Genomic DNA, 21,246 nt, shown 5'->3' on the forward strand with positions numbered 1-21,246 from the left:
CATCTGTTATACCCACTATATACCACATATGTGGTGGGTGCCACATCAGCACCACATTCTTCTACCACTAACATGCGATACCTACCACTAACTTACCACTCCACCTCATTTTTTTTATTTAAATTTAATTCAAAAATACGTTAAAACACAATAACACATTTTTTTTAATTAAATTTAATTCAAAAACACAATAAAACATATTTTTTTATTAAACTAGTTTTTTATTTAATAAAACAAGATTACATTAATTTAAAACAAACAACATTTAAAAAAAACATAAAAAACCTTAAAAATACAACTTAAAACTACTTTTTAAACCTTATTTTTACTCACTAAATTTTGGGCACTCTCTTAATATTCGCCAAGCTTCAACGTGTTTAAACGGTGTGTGTTTCGTGTCTTCATATTGGTTCATGGCCACTGCAAACGGGTCGCCTTCGTGTACGTTATTTATAACAAAGTTATAAATACCATTGAACTCAACGCATTTAACTCTCATATCGCGATACTTCGAACATATTTCATCAACACTACGATTTTGGCAACCCATTAATTCATGGAAAATGTTTCCAACCTTTATCCAAAAATTAGGACGCGTTACTGGGTCTTCTAAAGCCGCTACCCATGCTCGTGCTAAGTTCTCTTCTTCATTTTCTGACCAATTCATCCTTTTAGGAGCCATTGGTTTTGGAATAATGTAAAAGAAGTGTGTTATTTTATGAGAAAAGAAAGAAGAAATTGTGTGAATATGTTTAATAGAAAGTGTGGTCTTTAATAGCAAGTGTGGTCTTTAATAGCCGTTGCAGCATTGAACCAATAGAAATGTCCGTTTGATTTCGTCGTCGGGAGCACGGACGAGCACGACCACGCCCGACCACGGAACATCGGGGTGGTGTGCACGAGAATCTCTCGTGGCCAACTAGACCACGATTGGCTTCGTGGTGTGTATACCACAAGGTCTTATATCAAACTGTTCCATTCATCTATTTCAATGGAGTTTTGGGCTTTTGGGACAATTATTTATTCAATTTAATGCGCATCAAATCTCGCCATTATGTCATTTCCAAGGCTCAAGCAACCAAAAGAGAGAGAGGTTCATTAGGCCATCTGTTATACCCACTACATACCACATATGTGGTGGGTGCCACATCAGCACCACATTCTTCTACCACTAACATGGGATACCTAGCACTAACTTACCACTCCACCTCATTTTTTTTATTTAAATTTAATTCAAAAATACGTTAAAACACAATAACACATTTTTTTTAATTAAATTTAATTCAAAAACACAATAAAACATATTTTTTTATTAAACTAGTTTTTTCTTTAATAAAACAAGATTACATTAATTTAAAACAAACAACATTTAAAAAAAAACATAAAAAACCTTAAAAATACAACCACAAACAACTTAAAACTACTTTTTAAACCTTATTTTTACTCACTAAATTTTGGGCACTCTCTTAATATTCGCCAACCTTGAACGTGTTTAAACGGTGTGTGTTTCGTGTCTTCATATTGGTTCATGGCCACAGCAAACGGGTCGCCTTCGTGTACGTTATTTATAACAAAGTTATAAATACCATTGAACTCAACGCATTTAACTCTCATATCGCGATACTTCGAACATATTTCATCAACACTACGATTTTGGCAACCCATTAATTCATGGAAAATGTTTCCAACCTTTATCCAAAAATTAGGACGCGTTACTGGGTCTTCTAAAGCCGCTACCCATGCTCGTGCTAAGTTCTCTTCTTCATTTTCTGACCAATTCATCCTTTTAGGAGCCATTGGTTTTGGAATAATGTAAAAGAAGTGTGTGATTTTATGAGAAAAGAAAGAAGAAATTGTGTGAATATGTTTAATAGAAAGTGTGGTCTTTAATAGCAAGTGTGGTCTTTAATAGCCGTTGCAGCATTGAACCAATAGAAATGTCCGTTTGATTTCGTCGTCGGGAGCACGGACGAGCACGACCACGCCCGACCACGGAACATCGGGGTGGTGTGCACGAGAATCTCTCGTGGCCAACTAGACCACGATTGGCTTCGTGGTGTGTATACCACAAGGTCTTATATCAAACTGTTCCATTCATCTATTTCAATGGAGTTTTGGGCTTTTGGGACAATTATTTATTCAATTTAATGCGAATCAAATCTCGCCATTATGTCATTCCAAGGCTCAAGCAACCAGAAGAGAGAGAGGTTCATTAGGCCATCTGTTATACCCACTACATACCACATATGTGGTGGGTGCCACATCAGCACCACATTCTTCTACCACTAACATGCGATACCTACCACTAACTTACCACTCCACCTCATTTTTTTTATTTAAATTTAATTCAAAAATACGTTAAAACACAATAACACATTTTTTTTAATTAAATTTAATTCAAAAACACAATAAAACATATTTTTTTATTAAACTAGTTTTTTATTTAATAAAACAAGATTACATTAATTTAAAACAAACAACATTTAAAAAAAAACATAAAAAACCTTAAAAATACAACTTAAAACTACTTTTTAAACCTTATTTTTACTCACTAAATTTTGGGCACTCTCTTAATATTCGCCAAGCTTCAACGTGTTTAAACGGTGTGTGTTTCGTGTCTTCATATTGGTTCATGGCCACTGCAAACGGGTCGCCTTCGTGTACGTTATTTATAACAAAGTTATAAATACCATTGAACTCAACGCATTTAACTCTCATATCGCGATACTTCGAACATATTTCATCAACACTACGATTTTGGCAACCCATTAATTCATGGAAAATGTTTCCAACCTTTATCCAAAAATTAGGACGCGTTACTGGGTCTTCTAAAGCCGCTACCCATGCTCGTGCTAAGTTCTCTTCTTCATTTTCTGACCAATTCATCCTTTTAGGAGCCATTGGTTTTGGAATAATGTAAAAGAAGTGTGTGATTTTATGAGAAAAGTAAGAAGAAATTGTGTGAATATGTTTAATAGAAAGTGTGGTCTTTAATAGCAAGTGTGGTCTTTAATAGCCGTTGCAGCATTGAACCAATAGAAATGTCCGTTTGATTTCGTCGTCGGGAGCACGGACGAGCACGACCACGCCCGACCACGGAACATCGGGGTGGTGTGCACGAGAATCTCTCGTGGCCAACTAGACCACGATTGGCTTCGTGGTGTGTATACCACAAGGTCTTATATCAAACTGTTCCATTCATCTATTTCAATGGAGTTTTGGGCTTTTGGGACAATTATTTATTCAATTTAATGCGAATCAAATCTCGCCATTATGTCATTCCAAGGCTCAAGCAACCAGAAGAGAGAGAGGTTCATTAGGCCATCTGTTATACCCACTACATACCACATATGTGGTGGGTGCCACATCAGCACCACATTCTTCTACCACTAACATGCGATACCTACCACTAACTTACCACTCCACCTCATTTTTTTTATTTAAATTTAATTCAAAAATACGTTAAAACACAATAACACATTTTTTTTAATTAAATTTAATTCAAAAACACAATAAAACATATTTTTTTATTAAACTAGTTTTTTATTTAATAAAACAAGATTACATTAATTTAAAACAAACAACATTTAAAAAAAAAACATAAAAAACCTTAAAAATACAACTTAAAACTACTTTTTAAACCTTATTTTTACTCACTAAATTTTGGGCACTCTCTTAATATTCGCCAAGCTTCAACGTGTTTAAACGGTGTGTGTTTCGTGTCTTCATATTGGTTCATGGCCACTGCAAACGGGTCGCCTTCGTGTACGTTATTTATAACAAAGTTATAAATACCATTGAACTCAACGCATTTAACTCTCATATCGCGATACTTCGAACATATTTCATCAACACTACGATTTTGGCAACCCATTAATTCATGGAAAATGTTTCCAACCTTTATCCAAAAATTAGGACGCGTTACTGGGTCTTCTAAAGCCGCTACCCATGCTCGTGCTAAGTTCTCTTCTTCATTTTCTGACCAATTCATCCTTTTAGGAGCCATTGGTTTTGGAATAATGTAAAAGAAGTGTGTGATTTTATGAGAAAAGAAAGAAGAAATTGTGTGAATATGTTTAATAGAAAGTGTGGTCTTTAATAGCAAGTGTGGTCTTTAATAGCCGTTGCAGCATTGAACCAATAGAAATGTCCGTTTGATTTCGTCGTCGGGAGCACGGACGAGCACGACCACGCCCGACCACGGAACATCGGGGTGGTGTGCACGAGAATCTCTCGTGGCCAACTAGACCACGATTGGCTTCGTGGTGTGTATACCACAAGGTCTTATATCAAACTGTTCCATTCATCTATTTCAATGGAGTTTTGGGCTTTTGGGACAATTATTTATTCAATTTAATGCGAATCAAATCTCGCCATTATGTCATTCCAAGGCTCAAGCAACCAGAAGAGAGAGAGGTTCATTAGGCCATCTGTTATACCCACTACATACCACATATGTGGTGGGTGCCACATCAGCACCACATTCTTCTACCACTAACATGCGATACCTACCACTAACTTACCACTCCACCTCATTTTTTTTATTTAAATTTAATTCAAAAATACGTTAAAACACAATAACACATTTTTTTTAATTAAATTTAATTCAAAAACACAATAAAACATATTTTTTTATTAAACTAGTTTTTTATTTAATAAAACAAGATTACATTAATTTAAAACAAACAACATTTAAAAAAAAAACATAAAAAACCTTAAAAATACAACTTAAAACTACTTTTTAAACCTTATTTTTACTCACTAAATTTTGGGCACTCTCTTAATATTCGCCAAGCTTCAACGTGTTTAAACGGTGTGTGTTTCGTGTCTTCATATTGGTTCATGGCCACAGCAAACGGGTCGCCTTCGTGTACGTTATTTATAACAAAGTTATAAATACCATTGAACTCAACGCATTTAACTCTCATATCGCGATACTTCGAACATATTTCATCAACACTACGATTTTGGCAACCCATTAATTCATGGAAAATGTTTCCAACCTTTATCCAAAAATTAGGACGCGTTACTGGGTCTTCTAAAGCCGCTACCCATGCTCGTGCTAAGTTCTCTTCTTCATTTTCTGACCAATTCATCCTTTTAGGAGCCATTGGTTTTGGAATAATGTAAAAGAAGTGTGATTTTATGAGAAAAGAAAGAAGAAATTGTGTGAATATGTTTAATAGAAAGTGTGGTCTTTAATAGCAAGTGTGGTCTTTAATAGCCGTTGCAGCATTGAACCAATAGAAATGTCCGTTTGATTTCGTCGTCGGGAGCATGGACGAGCACGACCACGCCCGACCACGTAACATCGGGGTGGTGTGCACGAGAATCTCTCGTGGCCAACTAGACCACGATTGGCTTCGTGGTGTGTATACCACAAGGTCTTATATCAAACTGTTCCATTCATCTATTTCAATGGAGTTTTGGGCTTTTGGGACAATTATTTATTCAATTTAATGCGCATCAAATCTCGCCATTATGTCATTTCCAAGGCTCAAGCAACCAAAAGAGAGAGAGGTTCATTAGGCCATTTGTTATACCCACTACATACCACATATGTGGTGGGTGCCACATCAGCACCACATTCTTCTACCACTAACATGGGATACCTAGCACTAACTTACCACTCCACCTCATTTTTTTTATTTAAATTTAATTCAAAAATACGTTAAAACACAATAACACATTTTTTTTAATTAAATTTAATTCAAAAACACAATAAAACATATTTTTTTATTAAACTAGTTTTTTCTTTAGTAAAACAAGATTACATTAATTTAAAACAAACAACATTTAAAAAAAACATAAAAAACCTTAAAAATACAACCACAAACAACTTAAAACTACTTTTTAAACCTTATTTTTACTCACTAAATTTTGGGCACTCTCTTAATATTCGCCAACCTTGAACGTGTTTAAACGGTGTGTGTTTCGTGTCTTCATATTGGTTCATGGCCACAGCAAACGGGTCGCCTTCGTGTACGTTATTTATAACAAAGTTATAAATACCATTGAACTCAACGCATTTAACTCTCATATCGCGATACTTCGAACATATTTCATCAACACTACGATTTTGGCAACCCATTAATTCATGGAAAATGTTTCCAACCTTTATCCAAAAATTAGGACGCGTTACTGGGTCTTCTAAAGCCGCTACCCATGCTCGTGCTAAGTTCTCTTCTTCATTTTCTGACCAATTCATCCTTTTAGGAGCCATTGGTTTTGGAATAATGTAAAAGAAGTGTGTGATTTTATGAGAAAAGAAAGAAGAAATTGTGTGAATATGTTTAATAGAAAGTGTGGTCTTTAATAGCAAGTGTGGTCTTTAATAGCCGTTGCAGCATTGAACCAATAGAAATGTCCGTTTGATTTCGTCGTCGGGAGCACGGACGAGCACGACCACGCCCGACCACGGAACATCGGGGCGGTGTGCACGAGAATCTCTCGTGGCCAACTAGACCACGATTGGCTTCGTGGTGTGTATACCACAAGGTCTTATATCAAACTGTTCCATTTATCTATTTCAATGGAGTTTTGGGCTTTTGGGACAATTATTTATTCAATTTAATGCGAATCAAAACTCGCCATTATGTCATTCCAAGGCTCAAGCAACCAGAAGAGAGAGAGGTTCATTAGGCCATCTGTTATACCCACTACATACCACATATGTGGTGGGTGCCACATCAGCACCACATTCTTCTACCACTAACATGCGATACCTACCACTAACTTACCACTCCACCTCATTTTTTTTATTTAAATTTAATTCAAAAATACGTTAAAACACAATAACACATTTTTTTTAATTAAATTTAATTCAAAAACACAATAAAACATATTTTTTTATTAAACTAGTTTTTTATTTAATAAAACAAGATTACATTAATTTAAAACAAACAACATTTAAAAAAAAACATAAAAAACCTTAAAAATACAACTTAAAACTACTTTTTAAACCTTATTTTTACTCACTAAATTTTGGGCACTCTCTTAATATTCGCCAAGCTTCAACGTGTTTAAACGGTGTGTGTTTCGTGTCTTCATATTGGTTCATGGCCACTGCAAACGGGTCGCCTTCGTGTACGTTATTTATAACAAAGTTATAAATACCATTGAACTCAACGCATTTAACTCTCATATCGCGATACTTCGAACATATTTCATCAACACTACGATTTTGGCAACCCATTAATTCATGGAAAATGTTTCCAACCTTTATCCAAAAATTAGGACGCGTTACTGGGTCTTCTAAAGCCGCTACCCATGCTCGTGCTAAGTTCTCTTCTTCATTTTCTGACCAATTCATCCTTTTAGGAGCCATTGGTTTTGGAATAATGTAAAAGAAGTGTGTGATTTTATGAGAAAAGAAAGAAGAAATTGTGTGAATATGCTTAATAGAAAGTGTGGTCTTTAATAGCAAGTGTGGTCTTTAATAGCCGTTGCAGCATTGAACCAATAGAAATGTCCGTTTGATTTCGTCGTCGGGAGCACGGACGAGCACGACCACGCCCGACCACGGAACATCGGGGTGGTGTGCACGAGAATCTCTCGTGGGCAACTAGACCACGATTGGCTTCGTGGTGTGTATACCACAAGGTCTTATATCAAACTGTTCCATTCATCTATTTCAATCGAGTTTTGGGCTTTTGGGACAATTATTTATTCAATTTAATGCGCATCAAATCTCGCCAATATGTCATTTCCAAGGCTCAAGCAACCAGAAGAGAGAGAGGTTCATTAGGCCATCCGTTATACCCACTACATACCACATATGTGGTGGGTGCCACATCAGCACCACATTCTTCTACCACTAATATGGGATACCTACCACTAACTTACCACTCCACCTCATTTTTTTATTTAAATTTAATTCAAAAATACATTAAAACACAATAACACATTTTTTTTAATTAAATTTAATTCAAAAACACAATAAAACATATTTTTTTTATTAAACTAGTTTTTTATTTAATAAAACAAGATTACATTAATTTAAAACAAACACCATTTAAAAAAAAACATAAAAAACCTTAAAAATACAACCACAAACAACTTAAAACTACTTTTTAAACTTTATTTTTACTCACTAAATTTTGGGCACTCTCTTAATATTCGCCAAGCTTCAACGTGTTTAAACGGTGTGTGTTTCGTGTCTTCATATTGGTTCATGGCCACAGCAAACGGGTCGCCTTCGTTTACGTTATTTATAACAAAGTTATAAATACCATTGAACTCAACGCATTTAACTCTTATATCGCAATACTTCGAACATATTTCATCAACACTATGATTTTGGCAACCCATTAATTCATGGAAAATGTTTCCAACCTTTATCCAAAAATTAGGACGCGTTACTGGGTCTGCTAAAGCCGCTACCCATGCTCGTGCTAAGTTCTCTTCTTCATTTTCTGACCAATTCATCCTTTTAGGAGCCATTGGTTTTGGAATAATGTAAAAGAAGTGTGTGATTTTATGAGAAAAGAAAGAAGAAATTGTGTGAATATGTTTAATAGAAAGTGTGGTCTTTAATAGCAAGTGTGGTCTTTAATAGCCGTTGCAGCATTGAACCAATAGAAATGTCCGTTTGATTTCGTCGTCGGGAGCACGGACGAGCACGACCACGCCCGACCACGGAACATCGGGGTGGTGTGCACGAGAATCTCTCGTGGCCAACTAGACCACGATTGGCTTCGTGGTGTGTATACCACAAGGTCTTATATCAAACTGTTCCATTCATCTATTTCAATGGAGTTTTGGGCTTTTGGGACAATTATTTATTCAATTTAATGCGCATCAAATCTCGCCATTATGTCATTTCCAAGGCTCAAGCAACCAGAAGAGAGAGAGGTTCATTAGGCCATCTGTTATACCCACTACATACCACATATGTGGTGGGTGCCACATCAGCACCACATTCTTCTACCACTAACATGGGATACCTACCACTAACTTACCACTCCACCTCATTTTTTTTATTTAAATTTAATTCAAAAATACGTTAAAACACAATAACACATTTTTTTAATTAAGTTTAATTCAAAAACACAATAAAACATATTTTTTTATTAAACTAGTTTTTTATTTAATAAAACAAGATTACATTATTTTAAAACAAACAACATTTAAAAAAAAACATAAAAAACCTTAAAAATACAACTTAAAACTACTTTTTAAACCTTATTTTTACTCACTTTATTTTGGGCACTCTCTTAATATTCGCCAAGCTTCAACGTGTTTAAACGGTGTGTGTTTCGTGTCTTCATATTGGTTCATGGCCACAGCAAACGGGTCGCCTTCGTTTACGTTATTTATAACAAAGTTATAAATACCATTGAACTCAACGCATTTAACTCTTATATCGCAATACTTCGAACATATTTCATCAACACTATGATTTTGGCAACCCATTAATTCATGGAAAATGTTTCCAACCTTTATCCAAAAATTAGGACGCGTTACTGGGTCTGCTAAAGCCGCTACCCATGCTCGTGCTAAGTTCTCTTCTTCATTTTCTGACCAATTCATCCTTTTAGGAGCCATTGGTTTTGGAATAATGTAAAAGAAGTGTGTGATTTTATGAGAAAAGAAAGAAGAAATTGTGTGGATATGTTTAATAGAAAGTGTGGTCTTTAATAGCAAGTGTGGTCTTTAATAGCCGTTGCAGCATTGAACCAATAGAAATGTCCGTTTGATTTCGTCGTCGGGAGCACGGACGAGCACGACCACGCCCGACCACGGAACATCGGGGTGGTGTGCACGAGAATCTCTCGTGGCCAACTAGACCACGATTGGCTTCGTGGTGTGTATACCACAAGGTCTTATATCAAACTGTTCCATTCATCTATTTCAATGGAGTTTTGGGCTTTTGGGACAATTATTTATTCAATTTAATGCGCATCAAATCTCGCCATTATGTCATTTCCAAGGCTCAAGCAACCAGAAGAGAGAGAGGTTCATTAGGCCATCTGTTATACCCACTACATACCACATATGTGGTGGGTGCCACATCAGCACCACATTCTTCTACCACTAACATGGGATACCTACCACTAACTTACCACTCCACCTCATTTTTTTTATTTAAATTTAATTCAAAAATACGTTAAAACACAATAACACATTTTTTTAATTAAGTTTAATTCAAAAACACAATAAAACATATTTTTTTATTAAACTAGTTTTTTATTTAATAAAACAAGATTACATTATTTTAAAACAAACAACATTTAAAAAAAAACATAAAAAACCTTAAAAATACAACTTAAAACTACTTTTTAAACCTTATTTTTACTCACTAAATTTTGGGCACTCTCTTAATATTCGCCAAGCTTCAACGTGTTTAAACGGTGTGTGTTTCGTGTCTTCATATTGGTTCATGGCCACAGCAAACGGGTCGCCTTCGTGTACGTTATTTATAACAAAGTTATAAATACCATTGAACTCAACACATTTAACTCTCATATCGCGATACTTCGAACATATTTCATCAACACTACGATTTTGGCAACCCATTAATTCATGGAAAATGTTTCCAACCTTTATCCAAAAATTAGGACGCGTTACTGGGTCTTCTAAAGCCGCTACCCATGCTCGTGCTAAGTTCTCTTCTTCATTTTCTGACCAATTCATCCTTTTAGGAGCCATTGGTTTTGGAATAATGTAAAAGAAGTGTGTGATTTTATGTGAAAAGAAAGAAGAAATTGTGTGAATATGTTTAATAGAAAGTGTGGTCTTTAATAGCAAGTGTGGTCTTTAATAGCCGTTGCAACATTGAACCAATAGAAATGTCCGTTTGATTTCGTCGTCGGGAGCACGGACGAGCACGACCACGCCCGACCACGGAACATCGGGGTGGTGTGCACGAGAATCTCTCGTGGCCAACTAGACCACGATTGGCTTCGTGGTGTGTATACCACAAGGTCTTATATCAAACTGTTCCATTCATCTATTTCAATGGAGTTTTGGGCTTTTGGGACAATTATTTATTCAATTTAATGCGCATCAAATCTCGCCATTATGTCATTTCCAAGGCTCAAGCAACCAGAAGAGAGAGAGGTTTATTAGGCCATCCGTTATACCCACTACATACCACATATGTGGTGGGTGCCACATCAGCACCACATTCTTCTACCACTAATATGGGATACCTACCACTAACTTACCACTCCACCTCATTTTTTTATTTAAATTTAATTCAAAAATACATTAAAACACAATAACACATTTTTTTTAATTAAATTTAATTCAAAAACACAATAAAACATATTTTTTTTATTAAACTAGTTTTTTATTTAATAAAACAAGATTACATTAATTTAAAACAAACAACATTTAAAAAAAACATAAAAAACCTTAAAAATACAACCACAAACAACTTAAAACTACTTTTTAACCTTATTTTTACTCACTAAATTTTGGGCACTCTCTTAATATTCGCCAAGCTTGAACGTGTTTAAACGGTGTGTGTTTCGTGTCTTCATATTGGTTCATGGCCACAGCAAACGGGTCGCCTTCGTGTACGTTATTTATAACAAAGTTATAAATACCATTGAACTCAACGCATTTAACTCTCATATCGCGATACTTCGAACATATTTCAGCAACACTACGATTTTGGCAACCCATTAATTCATGGAAAATGTTTCCGACCTTTATCCAAAAATTAGGACGCGTTACTGGGTCTTCTAAAGCCGCTACCCATGCTCGTGCTAAGTTCTCTTCTTCATTTTCTGACCAATTCATCTTTTTAGGAGCCATTGGTTTTGGAATAATGTAAAAGAAGTGTGTGATTTTATGAGAAAAGAAAGAAGAAATTGTGTGAATATGTTTAATAGAAAGTGTGGTCTTTAATAGCAAGTGTGGTCTTTAATAGCCGTTGCAGCATTGAACCAATAGAAATGTCCGTTTGATTTCGTCGTCGGGAGCACGGACGAGCACGACCACGCCCGACCACGGAACATCGGGGTGGTGTGCACGAGAATCTCTCGTGGCCAACTAGACCACGATTGGCTTCGTGGTGTGTATACCACAAAGTCTTATATCAAACTGTTCCATTCATCTATTTCAATGGAGTTTTGGGCTTTTGGGACAATTATTTATTCAATTTAATGCGCATCAAATCTCGCCATTATGTCATTTCCAAGGCTCAAGCAACCAAAAGAGAGAGAGGTTCATTAGGCCATCTGTTATACCCACTACATACCACATATGTGGTGGGTGCCACATCAGCACCACATTCTTCTACCACTAACATGGGATACCTAGCACTAACTTACCACTCCACCTCATTTTTTTTATTTAAATTTAATTCAAAAATACGTTAAAACACAATAACACATTTTTTTTAATTAAATTTAATTCAAAAACACAATAAAACATATTTTTTTATTAAACTAGTTTTTTCTTTAATAAAACAAGATTACATTAATTTAAAACAAACAACATTTAAAAAAAAACATAAAAAACCTTAAAAATACAACCACAAACAACTTAAAACTACTTTTTAAACCTTATTTTTACTCACTAAATTTTGGGCACTCTCTTAATATTCGCCAACCTTGAACATGTTTAAACGGTGTGTGTTTCGTGTCTTCATATTGGTTCATGGCCACAGCAAACGGGTCGCCTTCGTGTACGTTATTTATAACAAAGTTATAAATACCATTGAACTCAACGCATTTAACTCTCATATCGCGATACTTCGAACATATTTCATCAACACTACGATTTTGGCAACCCATTAATTCATGGAAAATGTTTCCAACCTTTATCCAAAAATTAGGACGCGTTACTGGGTCTTCTAAAGCCGCTACCCATGCTCGTGCTAAGTTCTCTTCTTCATTTTCTGACCAATTCATCCTTTTAGGAGCCATTGGTTTTGGAATAATGTAAAAGAAGTGTGTGATTTTATGAGAAAAGAAAGAAGAAATTGTGTGAATATGTTTAATAGAAAGTGTGGTCTTTAATAGCAAGTGTGGTCTGTAATAGCCGTTGCAGCATTGAACCAATAGAAATGTCCGTTTGATTTCGCCGTCGGGAGCACGGACGAGCACGACCACGCCCGACCACGGAACATCGGGGTGGTGTGCACGAGAATCTCTCGTGGCCAACTAGACCACGATTGGCTTCGTGGTGTGTATATCACAAGGTCTTATACCAAACTGTTCCATTCATCTATTTCAATGGAGTTTTGGGCTTTTGGGACATTTATTTATTCAATTTAATGTGCATCAAATCTCGCCATTATGTCATTTCCAAGGCTCAAGCAACCAGAAGAGAGAGAGGTTCATTAGGTCATCCGTTATACCCACTACATACCACATATGTGGTGGGTGCCACATCAGCACCACATTCTTCTACCACTAACATGCGATACCTACCACTAACTTACCACTCCACCTCATTTTTTTTTATTTAAATTTAATTCAAAAATACGTTAAAACACAATAACACATTTTTTTTAATTAAATTTAATTCAAAAACACAATAAAACATATTTTTTTATTAAACTAGTTTTTTATTTAATAAAACAAGATTACATTAATTTAAAACAAACAACATTTAAAAAAAAACATAAAAAACCTTAAAAATACAACTTAAAACTACTTTTTAAACCTTATTTTTACTCACTAAATTTTGGGCACTCTCTTAATATTCGCCAAGCTTGAACGTGTTTAAACGGTGTGTGTTTCGTGTCTTCATATTGGTTCATGGCCACAGCAAACGGGTCGCCTTCGTGTACGTTATTTATAACAAAGTTATAAATACCATTGAACTCAACGCATTTAACTCTCATATCGCGATACTTCAAACATATTTCATCAACACTACGATTTTGGCAACCCATTAATTCATGGAAAATGTTTCCAACCTTTATCCAAAAATTAGGACGCGTTACTGGGTCTTCTAAAGCCGCTACCCATGCTCGTGCTAAGTTCTCTTCTTCATTTTCTGACCAATTCATCCTTTTAGGAGCCATTGGTTTTGGAATAATGTAAAAGAAGTGTGTGATTTTATGAGAAAAGTAAGAAGAAATTGTGTGAATATGTTTAATAGAAAGTGTGGTCTTTAATAGCAAGTGTGGTCTTTAATAGCCGTTGCCGCATTGAACCAATAGAAATGTCCGTTTGATTTCGTCGTCGGGAGCACGGACGAGCACGACCACGCCGGACCACGGAACATCGGGGTGGTGTGCACGAGAATCTCTCGTGGCCAACTAGACCACGATTGGCTTCGTGGTGTGTATACCACAAGGTCTTATATCAAACTGTTCCATTTATCTATTTCAATGGAGTTTTGGGCTTTTGGGACAATTATTTATTCAATTTAATGCGCATCAAATCTCGCCATTATGTCATTCCAAGGCTCAAGCAACCAGAAGAGAGAGAGGTTCATTAGGCCATCTGTTATACCCACTATATACCACATATGTGGTGGGTGCCACATCAGCACCACATTCTTCTACCACTAACATGCGATACCTACCACTAACTTACCACTCCACCTCATTTTTTTTATTTAAATTTAATTCAAAAATACGTTAAAACACAATAACACATTTTTTTTAATTAAATTTAATTCAAAAACACAATAAAACATATTTTTTTATTAAACTAGTTTTTTATTTAATAAAACAAGATTACATTAATTTAAAACAAACAACATTTAAAAAAAACATAAAAAACCTTAAAAATACAACTTAAAACTACTTTTTAAACCTTATTTTTACTCACTAAATTTTGGGCACTCTCTTAATATTCGCCAAGCTTCAACGTGTTTAAACTGTGTGTGCTTCGTGTCTTCATATTGGTTCATGGCCACTGCAAACGGGTCGCCTTCGTGTACGTTATTTATAACAAAGTTATAAATACCATTGAACTCAACGCATTTAACTCTCATATCGCGATACTTCGAACATATTTCATCAACACTACGATTTTGGCAACCCATTAATTCATGGAAAATGTTTCCAACCTTTATCCAAAAATTAGGACGCGTTACTGGGTCTTCTAAAGCCGCTACCCATGCTCGTGCTAAGTTCTCTTCTTCATTTTCTGACCAATTCATCCTTTTAGGAGCCATTGGTTTTGGAATAATGTAAAAGAAGTGTGTGATTTTATGAGAAAAGAAAGAAGAAATTGTGTGAATATGTTTAATAGAAAGTGTGGTCTTTAATAGCAAGTGTGGTCTGTAATAGCCGTTGCAGCATTGAACCAATAGAAATGTCCGTTTGATTTCGCCGTCGGGAGCACGGACGAGCACGACCACGCCCGACCACGGAACATCGGGGTGGTGTGCACGAGAATCTCTCGTGGCCAACTAGACCACGATTGGCTTCGTGGTGTGTATATCACAAGGTCTTATACCAAACTGTTCCATTCATCTATTTCAATGGAGTTTTGGGCTTTTGGGACATTTATTTATTCAATTTAATGTGCATCAAATCTCGCCATTATGTCATTTCCAAGGCTCAAGCAACCAGAAGAGAGAGAGGTTCATTAGGCCATCCGTTATACCCACTACATACCACATATGTGGTGGGTGCCACATCAGCACCACATTCTTCTACCACTAATATGGGATACCTACCACTAACTTACCACTCCACCTCATTTTTTTATTTAAATTTAATTCAAAAATACATTAAAACACAATAACACATTTTTTTTAATTAAATTTAATTCAAAAACACAATAAAACATATTTTTTTTATTAAACTAGTTTTTTATTTAATAAAACAAGATTACATTAATTTAAAACAAACAACATTTAAAAAAAACATAAAAAACCTTAAAAATACAACCACAAACAACTTAAAACTACTTTTTAACCTTATTTTTACTCACTAAATTTTGGGCACTCTCTTAATATTCGCCAAGCTTGAACGTGTTTAAACGGTGTGTGTTTCGTGTCTTCATATTGGTTCATGGCCACAGCAAACGGGTCGCCTTCGTGTACGTTATTTATAACAAAGTTATAAATACCATTGAACTCAACGCATTTAACTCTCATATCGCGATACTTCGAACATATTTCAGCAACACTACGATTTTGGCAACCCATTAATTCATGGAAAATGTTTCCGACCTTTATCCAAAAATTAGGACGCGTTACTGGGTCTTCTAAAGCCGCTACCCATGCTCGTGCTAAGTTCTCTTCTTCATTTTCTGACCAATTCATCTTTTTAGGAGCCATTGGTTTTGGAATAATGTAAAAGAAGTGTGTGATTTTATGAGAAAAGAAAGAAGAAATTGTGTGAATATGTTTAATAGAAAGTGTGGTCTTTAATAGCAAGTGTGGTCTTTAATAGCCGTTGCAGCATTGAACCAATAGAAATGTCCGTTTGATTTCGTCGTCGGGAGCACGGACGAGCACGACCACGCCCGACCACGGAACATCGGGGTGGTGTGCACGAGAATCTCTCGTGGCCAACTAGACCACGATTGGCTTCGTGGTGTGTATACCACAAAGTCTTATATCAAACTGTTCCATTCATCTATTTCAATGGAGTTTTGGGCTTTTGGGACAATTATTTATTCAATTTAATGCGCATCAAATCTCGCCATTATGTCATTTCCAAGGCTCAAGCAACCAAAAGAGAGAGAGGTTCATTAGGCCATCTGTTATACCCACTACATACCACATATGTGGTGGGTGCCACATCAGCACCACATTCTTCTACCACTAACATGGGATACCTAGCACTAACTTACCACTCCACCTCATTTTTTTTATTTAAATTTAATTCAAAAATACGTTAAAACACAATAACACATTTTTTTTAATTAAATTTAATTCAAAAACACAATAAAACATATTTTTTTATTAAACTAGTTTTTTCTTTAATAAAACAAGATTACATTAATTTAAAACAAACAACATTTAAAAAAAACATAAAAAACCTTAAAAATACAACCACAAACAACTTAAAACTACTTTTTAAACCTTATTTTTACTCACTAAATTTTGGGCACTCTCTTAATATTCGCCAACCTTGAACGTGTTTAAACGGTGTGTGTTTCGTGTCTTCATATTGGTTCATGGCCACAGCAAACGGGTCGCCTTCGTGTACGTTATTTATAACAAAGTTATAAATACCATTGAACTCAACGCATTTAACTCTCATATCGCGATACTTCGAACATATTTCATCAACACTACGATTTTGGCAACCCATTAATTCATGGAAAATGTTTCCAACCTTTATCCAAAAATTAGGACGCGTTACTGGGTCTTCTAAAGCCGCTACCCATGCTCGTGCTAAGTTCTCTTCTTCATTTTCTGACCAATTCATCCTTTTAGGAGCCATTGGTTTTGGAATAATGTAAAAGAAGTGTGTGATTTTATGAGAAAAGAAAGAAGAAATTGTGTGAATATGTTTAATAGAAAGTGTGGTCTTTAATAGCAAGTGTGGTCTGTAATAGCCGTTGCAGCATTGAACCAATAGAAATGTCCGTTTGATTTCGCCGTCGGGAGCACGGACGAGCACGACCACGCCCGACCACGGAACATCGGGGTGGTGTGCACGAGAATCTCTCGTGGCCAACTAGACCACGATTGGCTTCGTGGTGTGTATATCACAAGGTCTTATACCAAACTGTTCCATTCATCTATTTCAATGGAGTTTTGGGCTTTTGGGACATTTATTTATTCAATTTAATGTGCATCAAATCTCGCCATTATGTCATTTCCAAGGCTCAAGCAACCAGAAGAGAGAGAGGTTCATTAGGTCATCCGTTATACCCACTACATACCACATATGTGGTGGGTGCCACATCAGCACCACATTCTTCTACCACTAACATGCGATACCTACCACTAACTTACCACTCCACCTCATTTTTTTTTATTTAAATTTAATTCAAAAATATGTTAAAACACAATAACACATTTTTTTTAATTAAATTTAATTCAAAAACACAATAAAACATATTTTTTTATTAAACTAGTTTTTTATTTAATAAAACAAGATTACATTAATTTAAAACAAACAACATTTAAAAAAAAACATAAAAAACCTTAAAAATACAACTTAAAACTACTTTTTAAACCTTATTTTTACTCACTAAATTTTGGGCACTCTCTTAATATTCGCCAAGCTTGAACGTGTTTAAACGGTGTGTGTTTCGTGTCTTCATATTGGTTCATGGCCACAGCAAACGGGTCGCCTTCGTGTACGTTATTTATAACAAAGTTATAAATACCATTGAACTCAACGCATTTAACTCTCATATCGCGATACTTCAAACATATTTCATCAACACTACGATTTTGGCAACCCATTAATTCATGGAAAATGTTTCCAACCTTTATCCAAAAATTAGGACGCGTTACTGGGTCTTCTAAAGCCGCTACCCATGCTCGTGCTAAGTTCTCTTCTTCATTTTCTGACCAATTCATCCTTTTAGGAGCCATTGGTTTTGGAATAATGTAAAAGAAGTGTGTGATTTTATGAGAAAAGTAAGAAGAAATTGTGTGAATATGTTTAATAGAAAGTGTGGTCTTTAATAGCAAGTGTGGTCTTTAATAGCCGTTGCCGCATTGAACCAATAGAAATGTCCGTTTGATTTCGTCGTCGGGAGCACGGACGAGCACGACCACGCCGGACCACGGAACATCGGGGTGGTGTGCACGAGAATCTCTCGTGGCCAACTAGACCACGATTGGCTTCGTGGTGTGTATACCACAAGGTCTTATATCAAACTGTTCCATTTATCTATTTCAATGGAGTTTTGGGCTTTTGGGACAATTATTTATTCAATTTAATGCGCATCAAATCTCGCCATTATGTCATTCCAAGGCTCAAGCAACCAGAAGAGAGAGAGGTTCATTAGGCCATCTGTTATACCCACTATATACCACATATGTGGTGGGTGCCACATCAGCACCACATTCTTCTACCACTAACATGCGATACCTACCACTAACTTACCACTCCACCTCATTTTTTTTATTTAAATTTAATTCAAAAATACGTTAAAACACAATAACACATTTTTTTTAATTAAATTTAATTCAAAAACACAATAAAACATATTTTTTTATTAAACTAGTTTTTTATTTAATAAAACAAGATTACATTAATTTAAAACAAACAACATTTAAAAAAAAACATAAAAAACCTTAAAAATACAACCACAAACAACTTAAAACTACTTTTTAAACCTTATTTTTACTCACTAAATTTTGGGCACTCTCTTAATATTCGCCAACCTTGAACGTGTTTAAACGGTGTGTGTTTCGTGTCTTCATATTGGTTCATGGCCACAGCAAACGGGTCGCCTTCGTGTACGTTATTTATAACAAAGTTATAAATACCATTGAACTCAACGCATTTAACTCTCATATCGCGATACTTCGAACATATTTCATCAACACTACGATTTTGGCAACCCATTAATTCATGGAAAATGTTTCCAACCTTTATCCAAAAATTAGGACGCGTTACTGGGTCTTCTAAAGCCGCTACCCATGCTCGTGCTAAGTTCTCTTCTTCATTTTCTGACCAATTCATCCTTTTAGGAGCCATTGGTTTTGGAATAATGTAAAAGAAGTGTGTGATTTTATGAGAAAAGAAAGAAGAAATTGTGTGAATATGTTTAATAGAAAGTGTGGTCTTTAATAGCAAGTGTGGTCTTTAATAGCCGTTGCAGCATTGAACCAATAGAAATGTCCGTTTGATTTCGTCGTCGGGAGCATGGACGAGCACGACCACGCCCGACCACGGAACATCGGGGCGGTGTGCACGAGAATCTCTCGTGGCCAACTAGACCACGATTGGCTTCGTGGTGTGTATACCACAAAGTCTTATATCAAACTGTTCCATTCATCTATTTCAATGGAGTTTTGGGCTTTTGGGACAATTATTTATTCAATTTAATGCGAATCAAAACTCGCCATTATGTCATTCCAAGGCTCAAGCAACCAGAAGAGAGAGAGGTTCATTAGGCCATCCGTTATACCCACTACATACCACATATGTGGTGGGTGCCACATCAGCACCACATTCTTCTACCACTAACATGCGATACCTACCACTAACTTACCACTCCACCTCATATTTTTTATTTAAATTTAATTCAAAAATACGTTAAAACACAATAACACATTTTTTTTAATTAAATTTAATTCAAAAACACAATAAAACATATTTTTTTATTAAACTAGTTTTTTATTTAATAAAACAAGATTACATTAATTTAAAACAAACAACATTTAAAAAAAAAACATAAAAAACCTTAAAAATACAACTTAAAACTACTTTTTAAACCTTATTTTTACTCACTAAATTTTGGGCACTCTCTTAATATTCGCCAAGCTTCAACGTGTTTAAACGGTGTGTGTTTCGTGTCTTCATATTGGTTCATGGCCACTGCAAACGGGTCGCCTTCGTGTACGTTATTTATAACAAAGTTATAAATACCATTGAACTCAACGCATTTAACTCTCATATCGCGATACTTTGAACATATTTCATCAACACTACGATTTTGGCAACCCATTAATTCATGGAAAATGTTTCCAACCTTTATCCAAAAATTAGGACGCGTTACTGGGTCTTCTAAAGCCGCTACCCATGCTCGTGCTAAGTTCTCTTCTTCATTTTCTGACCAATTCATCCTTTTAGGAGCCATTGGTTTTGGAATAATGTAAAAGAAGTGTGTGATTTTATGAGAAAAGAAAGAAGAAATTGTGTGAATATGTTTAATAGAAAGTGTGGTCTTTAATAGCAAGTGTGGTCTTTAATAGCCGTTGCAGCATTGAACCAATAGAAATGTCCGTTTGATTTCGTCGTCGGGAGCACGGACGAGCACGACCACGCCCGACCACGGAACATCGGGGTGGTGTGCACGAGAATCTCTCGTGGCCAACTAGACCACGATTGGCTTCGTGGTGTGTATACCACAAGGTCTTATATCAAACTGTTCCATTCATCTATTTCAATGGAGTTTTGGGCTTTTGGGACAATTATTTATTCAATTTAATGCGAATCAAATCTCGCCATTATGTCATTCCAAGGCTCAAGCAACCAGAAGAGAGAGAGGTTCATTAGGCCATCTGTTATACCCACTACATACCACATATGTGGTGGGTGCCACATCAGCACCACATTCTTCTACCACTAACATGCGATACCTACCACTAACTTACCACTCCACCTCATTTTTTTTATTTAAATTTAATTCAAAAATACGTTAAAACACAATAACACATTTTTTTTAATTAAATTTAATTCAAAAA

The sequence above is a fragment of the Lactuca virosa genome, chromosome 2, assembly GCF_052849685.1.
Source record: "Lactuca virosa cultivar CGN04683 chromosome 2, Lactuca_virosa_CGN04683_v6, whole genome shotgun sequence".
NCBI classification, from domain to species: domain Eukaryota; kingdom Viridiplantae; phylum Streptophyta; class Magnoliopsida; order Asterales; family Asteraceae; genus Lactuca; species Lactuca virosa.